This window comes from Mobula birostris, chromosome 7, assembly GCF_030028105.1.
Source record: "Mobula birostris isolate sMobBir1 chromosome 7, sMobBir1.hap1, whole genome shotgun sequence".
NCBI lineage: Eukaryota > Metazoa > Chordata > Chondrichthyes > Myliobatiformes > Myliobatidae > Mobula > Mobula birostris.
In genome coordinates this window covers 125,023,248-125,043,138 of record NC_092376.1, presented here as the reverse complement: position 1 = coordinate 125,043,138, position 19,891 = coordinate 125,023,248, and positions in this window count along the sequence as shown.

The window sequence follows — 19,891 nt, the reverse complement described above, 5'->3', positions numbered from 1 at the left end:
AACTCCTCTTTAGATTAAGTTTATTCTTTTTTTGTACTATAATCCCTTACTTTAAAGGCATCCGTTAGTCTTGCGAGACCATGGATCTGCGCCTGGAAAGTCTTCACTCTCCAGGGCGCAGGCCTGGGCAAGGCTGTATGGAAGACCAGCAGTTGCCCATGCTGCAAGTCTCCCCTCTCCATGACACCAATGTTGTCCAAGGGAAGGGCATTAGAACCCATACAGCTTGGCACCAGTGTTGTTGCAGAGCAATGTGTGATTAAGTGCTTTGCTCAAGGACACAATACAATCCCTCGGCTGGGGCTCGAACTCACGACCTTCAGGATTAAATTGTTATATTCATGTCCCACTGCTTCTGTTTTGACCAACTCTCAGCAATCCCAGTCTTTTAGCCTTAAAAGTGGCACCCGTCAAGGATGCTCTTTCCGTCCCTTACTTTTTGATTTGGCTGTACCTTACATATAGTTTTTTTTCCATAAGTTTTATGGTTTTTTATTGTGAATTACATTATAGTTTTGGTAGACGGCATTATATTTTCTTTTTTTATATATATTTACAGCTCTGTGGCATTGAATGCTCCAATTAATTTTTCTTTTATACATAGAAATGGTTGCCCTAGGGTTTTATAGTGGGAGGGTGGGGAGGATACTAATTTTATATGAATTTATTTTGGGGTGCTTTTTCCTTATTGTTATAAATCATATATTGGACACGTTTATAAACCTCCATTTATAAATTTATAAATCTCCACTTTATAAATCTCTATTTCGTTGATGGGTTTTTTCTGTTGCTGTATTGTAGAAAGGCATAAAAAAGTTAATTAATTAAAAACTGCATATTGAATGAGAAGCAGCTACGTGGGTGATCACGTTGAAACTGAATGTTAAGTGCAAAGCTTGGTGAGCTGAGGAGTTTGTGGCTTTGAAAGAGTGTTATGAGATTTGACACCAGGGATGATAAATAAGCTTGTATTTGTAGGTAAACCAAATGAAGGTGACCAATCAAATGTGATACGTGACTGTAAGAGTTACATTCAAACTGCCCATTGACAATAAAGCTAATGGTGGCCACATGAAAGGAGAAGTGGAGGAAAATTGCTGAAACCTTTGAAGATGCAGCAGAACATGGACCTTGCTACAAGACAAGATTACAAAGCATTTTAGACAATGTAACCAAGTAGAGCAGAGCATTAGAACATCCAAAATGCAAACTGAAAAGTAGAGCAGACCCATGATGTTGTGCCGACCTCTTAGCGACTCCAAGATCAACCTAACCTGACTGCTCTACATAGCCCTCCACCTGTTCTCATTCATGTGTCTCCCTAAAAGTCCCTTAAAAGTCCCTACTACCATCCTCTGTGTAAAAAAAAGTACCTCTGACATTCTCCCTCCAATCTTTCCTCCAATCATCTTAAAATTAAGCCTGCTTGTATTAGCTCCAGTGCCTATAAAAAGTATCTACCACCCCCCCCCCAGAAGTTTTCATGTTTTATTGTTTTACAATATTGAATCACAGTGGATTTAATTTGTCTTTTTTGACACCCATCAACAGAAAAGACTCTTGTGTCAAAGTGAAAAGAAATTTCTACAAATTAGTCTAAATTTAATACAATTATTAAACACAAAATAATTGATTGCTAAGTTACTCATCCCCCTTCAAGTCAGTATTTAATAGATTCACCTTTGGCAGTAATTACAGTCTTAAGACTGTGTGGATAGGTCTCTATCAGTTTTTCACATCTGGACACTAAAAGTTTCCCCCATACTTCTTTACAAAACTGCTCAAGCTCTGTTATTGCATGGGGATCGTGAGTAAACAGCCTTTTTCAAGTCTAGCCACAAATTTTCAGTTGGATTGAAGCCTGGACTCTGACTTGGCCACTCCAGAACATTAATTTTGTTGTTTTTAAGCCATTCCTGTGTAGCTTTGGCTTTATGAGGTCATTGTCTTGCTGGAAAACAAATCTCACATTTCTCTTGCAGACTGCATCAGATTTTCTTCCAGGATTTCCCTGTATTTTGCTGCATTCATTTTGCCTGCTACCTTCGCAAGCCTTCCGGAGCCTGCTGCAGTGAAACATCCCCACAGCATGACGCAACTAACATCGTGATTCATGGTAGGGATGGTATATTTTTGATGATGTGTGGTGTTTGGCTGATGTCAAATATAGCATTTAGTCTGATGGCCAAAAACTACAATTTTGGTTTCATCACACCATAGCACCTTCCAGCTGACTTCAGAGTCTCCCACATGCCTTCTGGCAAACTCTAGCCAAGATTTCATGTCAGTTTTTTTCAACTGTGGCTTTCTCTTTGCCACTCTCCCATAAAGCTGTGACTGGTGAAGCACCTGGGCAACAATTGTTTTATGTGCAGTGTTACATACCCCATAACTGGGTTGCCAAACCAGCAGAAACGGACCACTTAGTTGGAGTCTGGATTACTGGAACTAAGAAAGTTTTATTAAAGAAATAAGGAACACAGTACTCTAATCGTAAGAATATAAATGTAACGGGTTAGCAATGATAAAACACACGTGTACACAGAACTAGGATAATAGGAATCAATCAAGCTCTATCGCAGTCTAGGGGTAAAAGGATCAGTCTCAAGTGACACAGAGTTCAGTTCAGCTTAGCACAGTTCGCAGTAATCGCTGTTGTGCTGTTGGAGAGAGAGAGAGCGAATGATGATATGCAAATCGGATTCAAACAGACCTTTGATATTCCTCGCAGTTAGCTTTCGGGCGAGCCCTTTTTAATGTCTTCTGAGGTCACCGACTGTGACCCCTCCGTTCCGGATACGATCGTTCTTCCGCAGTGAACCCAGCACCCAGGCAAGGGCGGACGCACACACCAGGTTCCCGTCGATCGTACCTTCTCACCCTGTGTGCCTATGGTCGGTCCCACGACCAGACCTCCAAACTCCCACCAACTTGTGGGGGCACACTGCACTTCCAGGGTCTTGTTATCTCGTGATCTCGTGGTGTCTGTCTTGCCTTAGTGTACCTGTTCCTTTTATCCCCCTGCTGGGGTATCGCCTGTCCATCAAACTTCAAACAGTTCAGGTTCAAAGCAACCGGTCTGTCAATACTCGGAACGGTGTCTCTTTTTGTTAATCTCTCTCGTCTCTCATTAACATTTTGAACGCTTCTCCTTTCTTTCTCTCTTATCTCTCTCATCAGCATCAATCTTCTGATAACTTGGTCTTTTGTCACAGCAGTCTCTCCTATCTCAGCCACTGAAGCTTGTAATTCCTCCAGAGTTGTCATAGGTCCCTTGTTGGTCTTCCTCACTAGTCCCCTTCTTGTACAGTCACACAGTTTTTGAGGACGGCCTGCTCTAGGCAGAATTACAGCCGTGCCATATTCTTTCCATTTCTTGATGGTTGACTGTACTCTGAGGGATATTCAGTGACTTGGAAATTTTCTTGTATTCATCTCCTGACTTGTGCTTATTAATAACCTTTTGGTGGAGTTGCTTGGACTGTTCTTTTGTCTCCATGGTGTAGTTTTTGCCAGGATACTGACTCACCAACAGTTGGACCTTCCAGATAGAAGTGTATTTTTACTATAATCAGTTGAAACACTTTGACTGCACTCAGGTCTCCAAAAGCAGATTTCCATTTAACTAATTACGTGACTTCTAAAACCAGTTGGCTGTACCAGTGGTAATATGGTGTGTCATATAAAATGGGGTGAATACCTATGCAATCAATTATTTTGTGCTATATACTTGTAATTAATTTAGGTCGCTTTGTAGAAATCTGTTTTCACTTTGACACAAAAGAGTCTTTTTTCTATTGATCAGTGTCAAAAAAGCCAAATCACAGCCACTGTGATTCAATGTTGTGAAACAATAAAAAAAAGAAAACTTCCAAGGGAGGGGGGCAGTGAATACTTTTTATAGGCACTGTATATACTTTCAATCCTTTAATTATATTGTGAGGCCCTCGAACCCTCTGGCATTGATATACAGTGCTCTCACACGGCTTGCCTGCATTTGGTTCATGGATGTGAATATATAGGTTCTTTGGAATGCTAATATTGTTCAATATCCCACCATTTGAAATTGTAAACATATCTTCTCTGTTCTGGTCCTTAGCATTACTCACAGCCTCAGTCCAAAGGAGAAGTTCATTCCATAAATGGTAAAATCTTCTTGAGGACATGACCTCCTGTCACATGTCAGATCACTGTAGCAAACTAATTTTAATCAAAGATTCAAAGTTCATTTATTGTCAAAGTATGTATGCTGTATACAACCCTGAAACTCATCTTCCCACAGACGATCATGGAACAAAAAAGAACCATGGAAACAACCCATTTAAAGAGAAACATCAAACACCAAATCACACAAATAGCAACAGAAAAACAAGTGAAAACACAGAATGTAAACCACAAAATCAAAAGGCATATTTCAGTTCATATCAGCTCAGTGTTCATTATCTGCAGACTGTCCCAATTCAAAAATTGCCCAAACGTAGTAATAAAAGGTAGTGACCAGAACGAGAACCAGAAATAGGACACATCGTAAACCTGAATTAAAGTCCAAATCTACAATCCACATCAATTAAACCACACTCTGGCACCATCCTCCGACAGCAACAAAGGAAAGAGGGATCACTCGAAAGCAAGGATCTTCCCTCAGGAAGATCCAGCAAATGAGAGAGAGCGAGAGATCGCCAAACACAGTCATCTTCTCTGGCAGCAACGAGTGAGAATCTGGTAGGCGGCATTGATCACTTGCTCACCTTCTGCACCCACCTTGATGATTTCAATCTTCCTTGCTGTATTAGTCAGTGAGAGTTGGAGTTGATCGTGGGCTCGCGCCTCAGCTCTTGGTTTCCTGGCCTCCTTGCCACCTGCTTTGGTCGCAGTCACGTGGAACACTCGCAGAGATGGTAAAATGCCAGATCGCCTGATCGGCCCAAAATAACACCACCAGAGTGTAGATAATAGGCTCTACCAGTAGCAGAACCACATCTGAAATAAAACAAGATGTAAAGGAAGTGTAAAGAATTGCTTCATTAACCACCTTGAGGATGTCACCTTTGGTGGCGTTGTTTGCTGATGCCATCCTCGCCATATACCACCACATAATTTATCAGCTTCTAAACAATTTAACCATGACCATTTCCTACAATGTTAACTGTATATATTATAAAGGTTTAATAAAGTTAGTAGATTGCTTAATATCACTGTTCTGAACTGATTACAAACTTTTTGCTGTCTTTGGAATCTTACGAAGGGCCTTACATATCAGAAATGGTTAGAAGATCAGTTGTAAAAAATGATTACTACTCAGTGGATCACAAGTTTTCTGCTGTATTTAAGATTTTGTTCTTCCAATAATCTTTCCATAGAAACCATAGAAACCATAGAAAAACTACAGAACAGAAACAGGCCTTTTGGCCCTTCTTGGCTGTGCCGAACTATTTTCTGCCTAGTCCCACTGACCTGCACACGGACCATATCCCTCCGTACACCTCCCATCCATGTATCTGTCCAATTTATTCCTAAATGTTAAAAAAGAATTCGTATTTACCACCTCGTCTGGCAGCTCATTCCATAATCCCATCACTCTCTGTGTGAAGAAGCCTCCCAATGTTCCCTTTAAACTGTTCCCCCCTCACCCTTAACCCATGTCCTCTTGTTTTTTTCTCCCCTTGCCTCAGTGGAAAAAGCCTGCTTGCATTCACTCTATCTATACCCATCATAATTTTATATACTGTACCTCTATCAAATCTCCCCTCATTCTTCTACGCTCCAGGGAATAAAGTCCTAACCTATTCAACCTTTCTCTGTAACTGAGTTTCTCAAGTCCCGGCAACATCCTTGTAAACCTTCTCTGCACTCTTTCAACTTTATTAATATCTCTCCTGTAATTTGGTGACCAAAACTAAACACAATACTCCAGATTCGGCCTCACCAATGCCTTATACAACCTCATCATAACATTCCAGCTCTTATACTCAATACTTTGATTAATAAAGGCCAATGTACCAAAAGCTCTCTTTATGACCCTATCTACCTGTGACGCCACTTTTAGGGAATTTTGTATCTGTATTCCCAGATCCCTCTATTCTACTACACTCCTCAGTGCCTTACCATTTACCCTGTATGTTTTACCTTGGTTTGTCCTTCCAACGTGCAATACCTCACACTTGTCTGTATTAAACTCTATCTGCCATTTTTCAGCCCATTTTTCCAGCTGGTCCAAGTCCCTCTGCAGGCTCTGAAAACCTTCCTCACTGTCCACTACACCTCCAATCTTTGTATCATCAGCAAATTTGTTGATCCAATTTTCCCTCAGAAAACCAGAATTTGCTCTGCTGCACTGAAGATGGTGGTACATTTCATCTGCCCTTTCTGCTTTGTAGCTTCCAAGATAAGGATCAAATTTTCCAAGGTCTCGTTATTTATCTTTATTGTTGAGTGAGAGTGGGGAGCAGTAGAAGACAGCAGGGCAGATCAATATTGTGGATATGTAGTGCAAAGCACATTCTCTTGTTAGCTTCATTGAGTAAGCCAATAATATCCATAGTCTTTGACTATGCACGTAGAGTTTTCGAGTTTCTTCTGTGTACTGCAGTTGAAACGTGATGACTGAAGTGGGAGCCTCCTTGTTTCTGGTGTGGAAGTGAAACTTGGATGCACAGCTTCCCATTCATTCTGGTATTGGTATATTATTGTCATATGTACTGAGATTCAGTGAAAAGCTAGTCTTGCATGTTGTTCACTCAGATCAAATCATTACACAATACATTGAGGTAGAACAAAAAAACCCAATAACAACGCATGTTACAGTGTAAAGGCTACAGAGAAAGTGCAGTGCAGGTAAACAATAAAATGCAAGATAAGAATGAAGTAGATTGTGAGGTCAAGAATCCATCTTATCATACGTGCTCATTTCAAGAGTCCGGTCAGAGTGTCATAGAGGCTGTCATAGAGGCTGTCCTTGAGCCTGGTGGTAGGTGCTTTCAGGCTTTTGTGTACCCTGCCTTATGGAAGAGGGGAGAAGAGAAAACATCCAGGGTAGCTCCACTCCAGTGGGAATCTTGTTGGTTGTACAGTGCAATATTGCAGCACGACAGAAGGAGCAGTGCATTTTAAGGCGTGACCAACTTTGTCTCTTCCTAATATGGCAATGTCTTTTCTCACATCAACAGCCCCAACACTGAGGCTTTAATTACACTCAGTTATCTTTGATGCATGACCACAGCTTTTGAATGCTTGACACCAGTCTCCTAAAACAAACACACTAAGCCATGAAGAAATGCAGTATTGTCATCAAGTTGAGGGAATCCCTGAGCCACGAAAAACAGACATTTTGATGATGCAGAGAACTCTGAGTCCATATAGGGAGCACCCAGAAGCCCATCATAAATGCCAGAAGAACTGCTTCAGTTCCCATACTACTTACTGCTTACCCTCATCAAGCATGTCTTGTTTCATGTGTTCCAGAGTCTGTGGGTCCCACGTCACTTCATTACTTACCTCAGAACTCACAGAATTGCTCTGGAAGTAAACCTTCCTCAATCTATAAGGATTGCCTAAGTAGAATCATTGCATTATCAGCGAACAAGATAATGCATTCAATTATTTTGACAAAAATAAAGAACATGATTACTTAAATATTCTTTATATTATATAAGCCTTATTTGTTTTAATCTTTTGTGGTACATTCCAAGGATTTTACATAAAACAATATATAATGTGTCATTATGCTCGCATCCACAATCAAATCCCAGAACAGGAATGTTGACAATAAGAATCAGGTTTAGGTTTTGTATCACTGACATATATTGTGAAATTTGTTCTCATTGCAGCAGCAGTACATTGCAACACAAGATAATAGAAAAAAAAACTGTGAATTACAGTGAAAAAATATATTAAGTAGCTAAATTTAAAAAGTAGTGCAAAAATAGAAATAAAAAGTAGTGAGGTGGTGCTCATGGGTTCAATGTCCTTTCAGAATCTGGATAGCAGAGGAGAAGAAACTGTTCCAGGATTAAGTGGGTGCCTTCCTGATGGTATTAATGAGAACAAAGCAGGGCTTGGGTGGTGGGGGTCCTGAATGATGGATTCCACCTTTCTGAGGCATCACTCCTTGAAGAGTCCTGGATACTATGGAAGCCAGTGCTCATAGTATCCCCATATCAGCCGGTGATGCAGCCAGTTTGAATGCTCTCCACAGTAGAAATTTGCCAGTGTTTTGGGGGACATACCAAATCTCCACAAACTCTTAATTAAATATAGCCGCTATTGTGCCTTCTTTGTAGCTGCATCGATATGTTGGGTCCAGGATAGATCCTTGGAGATTTTGACACCCAGGAACTTGAAATTGCTCACTCTTTCCACTTCTGATCCCTCTATTAGGATTGGTGCGTGCCAAAGAGCTTTAGCCGACAGTAGAGCCCAGCACTTCTCAATATAATCTGCATCAGTGGCAATTTGTATAGGGACACTAATCCAGGATATCTAGCAGTAGCAGATATCTTTAGGATTATTATTTAGATAAATATTTGGCAATTGTATGTGCACTTTCCTTTGTGACACATTACTACAAATGTCTTTTACATAAATTCCACATGAAGAAGATTGGTTCTAAGTTATTCCTGTGGTATTTGTTTGCAGTACACTCTCCAAAGCTTATATACTTTTTGGTTCCCTTTTGCTTGCAGTGAAGTTAAACTCCATGGTGGTTGGGTTGGTAGTGCAGTATTTCTCTTTACCTCTACCCATCTATTACTTTTCAACTCAGCATATCGCAGCTCTGGCTACCCAGGCTCAGTCCAAACCTCTGATGCTGTCCATGTGGTATTTGTACATTCTCTTTGTGACCTTGTGGGTTACACTGATGCTTTGATGTCCACACATGTGCAGATTGTTAAGTTAACTGGTTACTGTAAGTTAACTCTGGTGTGTTAGGTGGTAGAAAAGTTGGTGGAGAGGGTATCCAATGGAGAGTAGATTATAGGGAAGTAAGTGAGGAAATGAGATTGGTGGGATTGCTCTCTGAACTACATGGACCTGATGGACTGAATGGCCTCTTTCTACATTGCAAGATAAAATGAGAAATTTTATTCCATATTTAAGGGGTGGATCTGTGCATCTAATAGAGTCATGATCTCACAGCACCAAATGCTTAGGTTCAACCTCGACCTTGGGTGCTGTCTCTGTGGAGTCTTCACTCTCTCTCTGTGACTTTGTGTGTTTCCTCCCACATCCAAAAGACACACAGGCTCATTGTTTAATTTTCAGCAATATAACAAGGATGAGCAGTGACATAACTTGATAGAGGTGTACAAGATGATAGGAGGCATCGACTAAGTGGACAGCCAGCAATTTTTGCCCAGTTGTAGAAATACCTAATACAAATAAGTGTAATTTTAAGATGATTGGAGGAAAGTATGTTGTGTGCGATGTTCTGCCAGGGGTGATAGTAGGGACTTTTAAGGAACTTTTAGAGAGGCACATGAATGAGAAAAAAATGGAGGGCTATGTAGAACGGTAGGGCTAGGTTGATCCTAGAGTAGCTAAGAGGTCGGCACAACATCATGGGTCTGCTCTATATTTCAGTTTGTATTTCAGATGTTCTAATATTCCACTCTACTTGGTTACATTGGTTAAATCCTCTGTAAACATGGTCCATTTTCTGCTGCAACTGCTAAGATGTCAGCAATTTTCCTCCTCTTCTCCTTCAATGTGGTCATCATTAGCTTTATTGTGCATGGGTAATGCATTAATCCTTTTGAATGTAACTCTTACAGTCACATATCACATTTGATAGGTCAGCTTTATCTGGCTTACCTACAAATCTGAGTTTATTTATTTATTGTTTTTTGTTATTAATTGTACTGGCACATAGGTTGTTTTTCAGCCTTTGCTTTTGTGTAGTTTTTCATTGATTTTATTTTATTTCTTTGTTCTGCTGTGAATGCCTGCAAGAAAATGAATCTAAGTGTAGTTTATATTAACATATACATACTTTAACAATACGTTTATTTTCAGCTTTAAGCTTCGAATTTGAATTTTGAACATCCCAAACACATGGTGTGTATGCTAATTGCCTATGTAAAGTGTCCCAGGTGACAGCAGAATCAAGAAGGAATTTGCTAGAAATGCAAGTGGAATAAATAGTATCAGTGTAGGATCAGTTTACATGTGTGCTTGATGCTTGGTGCAGACTCAGTGGATTTTAGAACCTGCTTCCATACTGCACATCTCTAAGTCCTCAGGAAGGACAGAGTTGTGGTAGAGTGAGAACAACGAGGGTTTATCAGATTGACTCCCAGATTGAGGATATTTCTGGCATGAGGATCCACTAAGCAGATTGGACTGAAACTGTCAAGTTTAGAAGCATGATTGTGATCTTATTGAAATGCACAAAATTTCTTCAGGGCTTAAAATGATAGGTATGGGATGATGTGACTTTTGGCTGGTGTGTGTCACTGACTCAAAATTCTGGAATGAGATGAAAACATCCCGAGGATAGTGATTTTTTTGTAGTTTTCTATCCAAGGGAATTGTAGAGGCTAAAAAAGCTCAAGAGATGTTGACAGACCTTTGAATATTAAGGGATCAGACAATAATGGGTAGTATTGAGAAGACTACTGAGAAAAAAATTTGTCAAAACCATGCTGATGCCATCACAAGCAAATCCATGGCCAATTTGTTTGTATTTCGTATGTGAAGTAGAATTTAGATTAAATTATAATTTTTTAGTAACTCATCATTAGTAATTCAGCTCAGTTTTTATAATTATGCTTCAAGTAGCCCTTTTTGCCTCCATCTCTTCGTGTTGCAGGTTGTGATTTGTATTTTATCAACTATTTAAGGTAACATTTTACAGCGAGGGAACTATTACCAAACACAATTCATTTATTGGGCAAACATGCAAAAAAAATTAAAAAGCAACATAAATCACATCCAATATTATGAGTAAGGTGATTTACTATATGTCACATTTCCAGCTAAAGGCAAAATGCAGAGTAAATTACTTTCATTGTATTGTATATCGAATACATTTTAACAACATTTTAAGTACCTTTTACGATGTTTCAAAGGTTTCGGCTTCACTAGGTGTTTTTTAACTGTTTAGCACGTTTGTCTTGCTGATATATATAGAAATACTTTCTCTATTTTTTAACTTAAGTCTTGTAATACGTAACAAAACAGTAAAGATATTACTGTAGGCACTCTAGGTCATCAGAAACTGAAAATCTTCGTCAGTTTCCCAAAATGAATGATTACTTTCCAAATTATCCATTTGTACTAATAATACACTAAGTCAGTATTATTACACAAAAACAGACCAAATATGCTGACTGTTGGCTATTAAAATATGCTTCAATTTTATTAATATATAACAAAGACATTAACTTCTATCATTTAAGTACATTATTTGTGAAAGTAGGCAAACAGTTTTGAATTAATATTTACCAAAGCACGTAACTACTTGTGAAAGTTAACGAGAAGCACCTGACTTGAAATACTAAAAATCAGAATAATGAAGCTCCATTCTTTTTGGTTAACCTCCAGCCTAAGTTATTGGATGGCTATCAGTAACAACAACTTACATTCATACACTGCTTTTAATAAATAATCAACATTCCAAAGTATTTCACCAGGGCATTAATAAACAAGTAATTTTTGTTGAACATTAGGACAGATGACCAAACGCCTGATAAAAGAGAGATACTGTAAAGAATAACCTAAAGAAAAAAGTGACATACTGTAGAAATGCAAAAAGATTAAAGAGAGACCAGACCAGAAGTTGGCAGCTGTGGATGTGCCCACCCAAAGAGTACAAGATCAAAATTAAAGGAGTGTACTACTCTCTGGAACTCCCTAGCTATGAAACCTGTGGCAGCTTGGTTGATAATTATACTCCAAGGACTGAGAGTGGGAAAAATTACATAAATCAGTGAACCAAAATCATTAAGGGATTGGATACATTTTCTTTCTTTATTAATCCTTTTTATTGATTTAAAAAAAAGCATAACTACAATCAAGAGGAGAATTAGTTCAAATATATATATCAGTAACAATATAAACCAAGATTAAGATAGACATTAACAAAATCATAGATATTGTTAAACTAGTATAAAATATATAATAAAAAATGAAAATAACAATTCTCCTCTTACCAGTTTATGAAGAGAAAAGAAAAAACATTGGGTTTTGAATGAAAAGACAAAAGGAACAAAACAAAAAAAAAGGACTGGGTAGTCCATTTTGAGGATATGAACAAAAAAGAAAGAAAGAAAGACTCTGATCAAATCTAAAACTTCAAAAAAGAGATTGAAAGAGTAATAAATCAAATTAAATGAATATATTGGATAAAAGGTCGCCATATTTGCTCAAATTTAAAGGATGTATCAAATGTCCGACTTCCTATTTTCTCTAAACTTAAACAGGACTTAATGGAGGAGAGCCAATAAAAGACCGTAGGTGGATTAGTATCCTTCCACTTCAATAAAACGGCTCTCCTATGGATGCATTTTCAAATGAGAATATTACATTAATGTGTGCCTGTGTACTCAAGCAAATGGAATTAATGCTTTTTGGAACAAAAACAGCAACTTTTTTGGAATAATTCAAGTTGACAGAGAGGAGGCTGAGGGGAAAGGAGGATGGTCATGGAACAATCAGTTTTAGCACAAACAAAAGCATGTATGAGGATTTCAGTTGTGATTGAACTGAGCTTTTGTTACTATATCAGCTGAGAATAAATGAGTTTGAAACAATACCAGCTAAATATCATCTGAGTGAAGTTTGCTCTGCTGTTCTGTATCACTAGGAACTCACTGGATACACCAAAGGATAATAAGGGACTAAGATGCTGATGACTGAATCAGCAGTCAAATGTATTAGCACTTTGCATTATGCACTATGCCAGAGCAGAGCACGGCACTCAAAACAAGCAGGTACGCTCTAGTGCCACTGGATAAGGAGTAGATTCAATCAGGGCTTGAGATACAGAGTAGGTGGAAATTTTTGGGTGTGGGCAGAGGAGCACTTTAGATGATTTAATTTCCTTTGGGTCAAGTTACTGCATTAAGAGTTGGTAATTGCCATAGTAAACAAAGGCCACAGCTTCGACTGCTGTTGGGAGTGGTGGTGTAGTTGATCTGCAGATCAGATTGTTGAGGAGGAGGTACTCAGTGTGTTGGAAAGGTTGCCAAATTAGTTTGTGGAGATGGTTAATGATCAAGTGTCCAGGTTTTATTGAGGGGTCTTGGATTAGGTTTAGGAAGAGATATAGGGGTCAAGAAGTAGTTGATGGGGGCTTGATCAAGATTAGTGAGCTAGGAGGTGCCCAGTCAAGTTTCCTAGATGGTACAAGTTGAATCTCTTAATATTAAGATGGTTATCAGTTCCTATTATTCTGATTGCTTCTAAGCTGGAACAGAAGGTTGCAACAATTCCTGGTTTGCTTGAGGTAAATATTAAATATACGAGAGGAGCTTCTATTTCATTCGTCTAACAACCAGTTGTGGATCATAAGAAAATAAGGCCATGAGATCATAAGACAGGAGCAGAAATAAGCCATTCAACCCATCAAGTTTGCTCAGCCATTCCATCATGTCTGAGTTATTATCTCTCAAACCCACTCTCCTGCCTTCTCCAATCAAGAACCTATTAACCTGTGCTTTAAATATACCCAATGACTTGGCCTCCACAGCCATCTGTGGTAATGAACTCCACACATTCACCATCCTCTGACTAAAGAAATTCCTCTTTTCTGAAGGGACATCCTTGCATTCTGAGGCTGTGTCCTTTGGTCCCAGACAGTCCCATGAAGAAACACCCTCTCCACATCCACTCTATCCAGGCCTTTCAACATTGGATAAATTTCAATGAGACACCTCCTCATTCTTCTAAACTGCAGTGAGTTCAGGCCCAGGGCCATCAAACACTCCATATATTAACCCTTTCATTCCCAGAATCATTCACATGAACCTCCTCTGGCCCTTCTCCAATGGCAACACATTTTTTCTTAGATAAGGGGCCCAAAACTGCTCACAATACTCCCAGCGTGGTCTGACCAATGCCTTATAAAGTCTCAGTATTACATCCTTGCTTTTATATTCTAGTCCTAGCAAAATGGATGCTAACATTGCATTAGCCTTCCTTCCCACCGACTCAACCTGCAAATTAACATTTCTGGAATCCTGCACTAGCTCTCCCAGGTCCCTTTGCACTACTGATTTCTGAACTGGCTCCCGGTTTAGAAAATAGTCTATGCCTTTTTGCCTTTTACCAAAGTGCATGATCATGCACTTTCCTACACTGTGTTCCATCTGTCACTTTATTACCTATTCACCTAATCTGTCTAAATTAATCTGTAGAGTTCCTGCTTCCTCAACACAACCCACCCCTCCACCTTTGCCAGATTAACCTAGTAGCAAAAGTAGCATATGCTATGGGCCCCGCATTTTCGAGGGCCCCGCACTAAATGCTTGCAAGCTGCACTCTGATGAAATCGGCATCTCACCGTATTCTCACAACGATCTGTCAACGCTGTTGTTTCCATGTCAGGGGAGCTGCATGTTGCATGGTATGTGTGTGCAGGCGTGTATTGTCTTCTTGCTGTGTCGTGGTGACCTTTGTGCTATTTCCCATGCTCCCAAACTGCTGCAGCGTGCGCTGTTACGCTGCTGACTTTGACTGTGCGCTATGTTTTGCCATCTGGACCAGCTGAAAGATTTGTGAAGTTTTTGGATATGGAAGGTCATAGTGCTGAACAGCTCACTCAAAGCCTACTTGACTTTTTAAAGGAAAATGACATTGATATAAAAGACTGCCGTGGTCAAAGTTATGACAATACCAGCAACATGAGTGGCAAGTATAATGGCTTACAAGCACGAATTAAAGAGCTGAATGAGTTTGCGGATTACATTCCATGTTTTACACATTCACTAAATTTGGTTGGAAAATGTGCTGCTGAATGTTGTCAAGAAGCATTAATTTTCTTTCAATTTGTAGAAAGCCTGCACACATTTTTTTCTGCTTCTACTTATCGATGGGATCTCCTTTCTGCTGCATTTTCTAACAGTGGTGATCATTTGCCCATTGTGAAAAGAATGTCAGATACCAGGTGGTCAGCTCGTGCAGATGCAACAAAAGCACTTTTACACAGCTTTTCTGCAATAAAACAAGTCCTGGATGACATTTCAAATAATAATAATCAGAAGGCAGAGTGTCGACAACAGGCTCATGGACTACTTTCAACCATGATGTAGTTGGAAACAGTAATAATGGTCATATTGTGAGATCAAGTATTACAGCGTTTTCAAATGACCAGTGCACTTTGCAATCTTCTGGCTAAGACTTGTACACAACTTGTGCACTCTAGGAATCCTTGCATGGATATAGTCAAGCTATGTGGTCTGCTTTTTCAGACACTGAGCAAAAAGCCAAGGATCTGACTAACACTGAGGATTATCACTGTAATTTTTCAATGCAATCTGGTAAAGCTCCTGGACTGGATGGTTCTTCTGCAGGATTTTATAAAAGAATTTGAAAAATTTCTTTCTCCGTATATGTTGGAAATACTTAAAGATTCTATTTTGATAGGATCGTTAGCTCCCACATTTTATGAAGCTTCTATTTCTTTAATTCTTAAGAAAGATAAAGACCCTACTGACTGTGCTTCATATAGACCTGTTTCATTATTAAATGTGGATGCTAAAATTCTTTCAAAAATAATGGCTAATCGGCTGAAGAATATTTTAGATAAAATTATTTCTCAGGACCAAACAGGTTTTGTAAAGGGCTGTTATTCCTTCGCTAATGTTCGGAGACAGTTAAGTGTTATATATTCATCCTTTTCTAAGACTCCCAATGTGTTGGCTCTTTCGATGCTGAAAAGGCATTTGACAGACTTTAACGGAAATACTTATTTAACGTTTTAGAGAAAATTGGCTTTGGTATTAATTTTAATAAGTGGATCAGAATGACATATAAAAGCACTATTGTTACTGTTATTACCAATAATTGCAGATCTCCTTTTTTTCAGCTTTCACAGGGTATGAGACAAGGATGTCTGTTAAGTCCCTTGTTATTTAATTTGGTGCTGTAACCCTTGGCTATTGTACTTCGTGAAGCTAAAGAAATCCATGGAATATTCATAAATGGGACTATTCATAAGATCTCCCTTTATGCTGACGATCTCTTTGTTTATATTTTGAATCCTGAAAAATCCATTCCTAGTTTATTGAAACTATTAACCGAATTTGGAAAGTTTTCGGGATATAATCTAAACCATCATAAAAGTGAATTATTTCCACTAAGTGATTCTGCTTCTATATATGATGACATTCCTTTTAGAGTGTAATTGTAATTGCGTTCGCAGACACGAGGAAATAATATTTACCAATTCCTCGTCTTTTATCATTCCAAACAAAAGATGAAATAATAGAGTCAACCTGATCAAAAAACTTCTTAGTTAAAAAAATAGGGATACTTTGAATACATAGACTAGCGAGAGTCCTTGCTCTTAACAATTTCTCCTTTGGCTCCTCCCACTTCCTCCAGACTAAAGGTGTAGCCATGGTCACCCATATGGGTCCCAGCTATGCATGCCTTTTCGTTGGCTTTGTGGAACAATCCATGTTCCAAGCCTATTCTGGTATCTGTTCCCCTCTTTTCCTTCGCTAATCGATGACTGCATTGGCACTGCTTCCTGCACGCATGCTGAACTCGTTGACTTCATTAACTATGCCTTCAACTTTCACCCTGCCCTCAAGTTTACCTGGTCCATTTCTGACACCTTCCTCCCCTTCCTTGATCTTTGTGTCTCTATCTCTGGAGACAGCTTATCTACTGATGTCTACTATAAGCCTACGGACTCTCACAGCTACCTGGACTATACCTCTTCCCACTCTGTCTTTTGCAAAAATGCCATCCCGTTCTCGCAATTTCTCCATCTCTACCGCATCTGCTCTCAGGATGAGGCTTTTCATTCCAGGACGAGGGAGATGTCTTCCCTTTTTAAAGAAAGAGGCTTACCTTCCTCCACCATCAACTCTGCTCTCATACGCATCTCTCCCATTTCACACATACACATCTGCTCTCACCTCATCCTCCCACCACCCCACTAGGAATAGGGTTCACATTGTCCTAACTTACCACCCCACCAGCCTCCGGATCCAACATATAATTCTCCGTAACTTCCGCCATCTCCAACGGGATCCCACCACCAAGAACATCTTTCCCTCCCCGCCCCACTTTCTGCTTTCCACAGGGATCACTCCTTGCGTGACTCCCTTGTCCATTCATACCCCCAACCTTTCCCACTGATCTCCCTCCCGGCACTTACCCTTGTAAGCGGAACAAGTGCTACACATGCCCTTACACTTCCTCCCTCACCACCTTTCAGGGCCCGAGACAGTCCTTCCAGGTGAGACGACACTTCACCTGTGAGTCGGCTGGGGTGCTATACTGCATCCGGTGCTCCTGGTGCTCCCGGTGCAGGCTGGGAGACCGTTTCGCTGAACACCTATGCTCTGTCCGCCAGAGAAAGCAGGATCTCCCAGTTGACACACATTTTTATTCCATGTCCCATTCCCATTCTGATATGTCTATCCACAGCCTCCTCTACTGTCAAGATGAAGCCACACTCAGGTTGGAGGAGCAACACCTTATATTCCGTCTGGGTAGCCTCCAACCTGATGGCATGAATATTGACTTTTCTAACTTCTGTTAATGTCCCTCCTCCCCTTCACACCCCATCCCTTATTTATTTTTTTTTATATATCTTTTATTTTTTCCCCCTTTTTTCTCTCTCTTTTTTCTCCCTCTGTCCCTCTCACTACTTGCCTGCTCTACACCCTCCAGGCTCCCCTCCACCCTTCTCTTTCTCCTCAGCCTTTCCATCCCATGATCCTCTCCCTTCTCCAGCTGTTAGATCCACCCCTCCCCTCCTGTCTCATCATTTCGGATCTCCCCCCCCCCCACTTTCAAATCTCTTGCTATCTCTTCTTTCAGTTAGTCCTGACGAAAGGTTCCGGCCTGAAACGTCAACTGTACCTCTTCCTATAGATGCTGCCTAGTCTGCTGTGTTCACCAGCATTTTTTGTGTGTGTTGATGTAATTGCATTTGTTACATCATTGGTCAGAAGGTCTATTTTGTTGAAATGGAAAGATGCTTCTGTTCCTACTTTGATACAATGGTCCTCTCAGGTGATGCTATGTCTTAATTTGGAGAAAATCAGAAGTCGAACTTTTGATCCTCGATTTGATTTTGAGGAAAGGTAGGGTTCATTTGCCCGCTACTATCATCTGATTGAGTTAATTAATATGATTTCCTTTGGATTTTTGTTTAAATGGATTTGAGTTGGCGGATTGATTTTTTTTTATGGAAGCTTGTATAACATATAGTTCTGGGGTTATGCACCTAATGGGGTTTTTTCCCTTTTTTTTAGCTAGTAGGATTTTTTCTTATTATTATTGATATATTGATTAACTTTGTTAATCAGTTATTGGCTCATTTAATTCTTCATTGTACATATTGACATATTGACTCAATTACATTAATGTATTTTTTGTTGATCTTTAATAATAATTAATAAAAAAGATTTTAAAAATGAAATGAAGATTATCAACAGCAAACTTGAAGAAAACACAAGCAAAATCACACCTATGATGATTTCAGTGGTTTCAGCACTTTTGATCCACTTGTTGAATCTCAAACGCCTTCTCAGACGTTTAAAAGCCGAACACTTCTTGCCATGGACAGCTTGCTTTCTGCCCTGTCAAAAAGGCAGAAAGCTTATCTAAAGGTGAGTGGTATTTTTGGATTCCTTCATCAGTTACAGTCGCTTACACCTGAAGAGATCGTAAAGAGGTCATCAAATCTTATTAAATCATATCCGGAAGATCTGGAAGAAGGTCTTGATGAAGAATTGTGCAGTTTACTGAACTGTTGAAAACTGATCTTGCTTCTCATATTGGTGCCAAACAAAACCTTGTAGAGTTACAGTTGTACCGTTTGATAACTGACAATTCTTTGGAGTCATGTTTTCCAAATGTAGAAAATGCCTTGCACATCTATTTGTCACTCATGGTTACCAACTGCAGTGGAGAACGCTCATTTTCAAAACTGAAAAGGATTAAAAATGAACTAAGGAGCACCATGGGTCAAAACAGATTGAACAATCTCACTCTAATGAGCATTGAACATGAACTTCTGCATGAAATAGACATTTTCAAATCATCAACAAATATGCTCACACTAAATCTAGATAATGTAACTTTTAAATTGTAGTTCTGTTATTTTTGACATTTAAAATTGATACCTACATGTAAGTAATACTATTACTGAAGTGTCAGCCATCTATTGTATTATCTGACCTTATAGCAAATGAAAAAAATTGAATTACTTTACTATGCAAGTAAATAATTTATGTTATAATACTTATGTGCATATTTTAAATTTAGGGCACTTCTATAACATATGCTACAGGCCCCGCACTAGCTTAATCCAGCCCTGCCTTTCTTTGTATTTTTTACATACTTCATGGATCTTATGACTGTCTTATGAGGATGATGTAATGGTCTTGCGGAGGTCACATGATGTAATTTTCCCACTGATGTGAGGTCACATGATGACCTGTTCTCACCAGGTATATAACGGTAGGCCCCTGGTGACACAGTTAGTTTTCCCAGTTGGGTTTTCAGTTAGATCGTCAGTCAGATACTCCGCTCGCTGCATATTAGTCTCAAGACGCAGTATAGTTTTAAAACGGAGTTTTACTGTCTATTGTAAGGTACAGAAGGGTTTCACCAATAGCTGCCAGATTTGTTGATGTACCTTCTCAGTAATATTGGAGAGCGAAGACAGGAACCTGAAGGAGTCGTTCAGCGGTTTTGGGGAGGATCGACC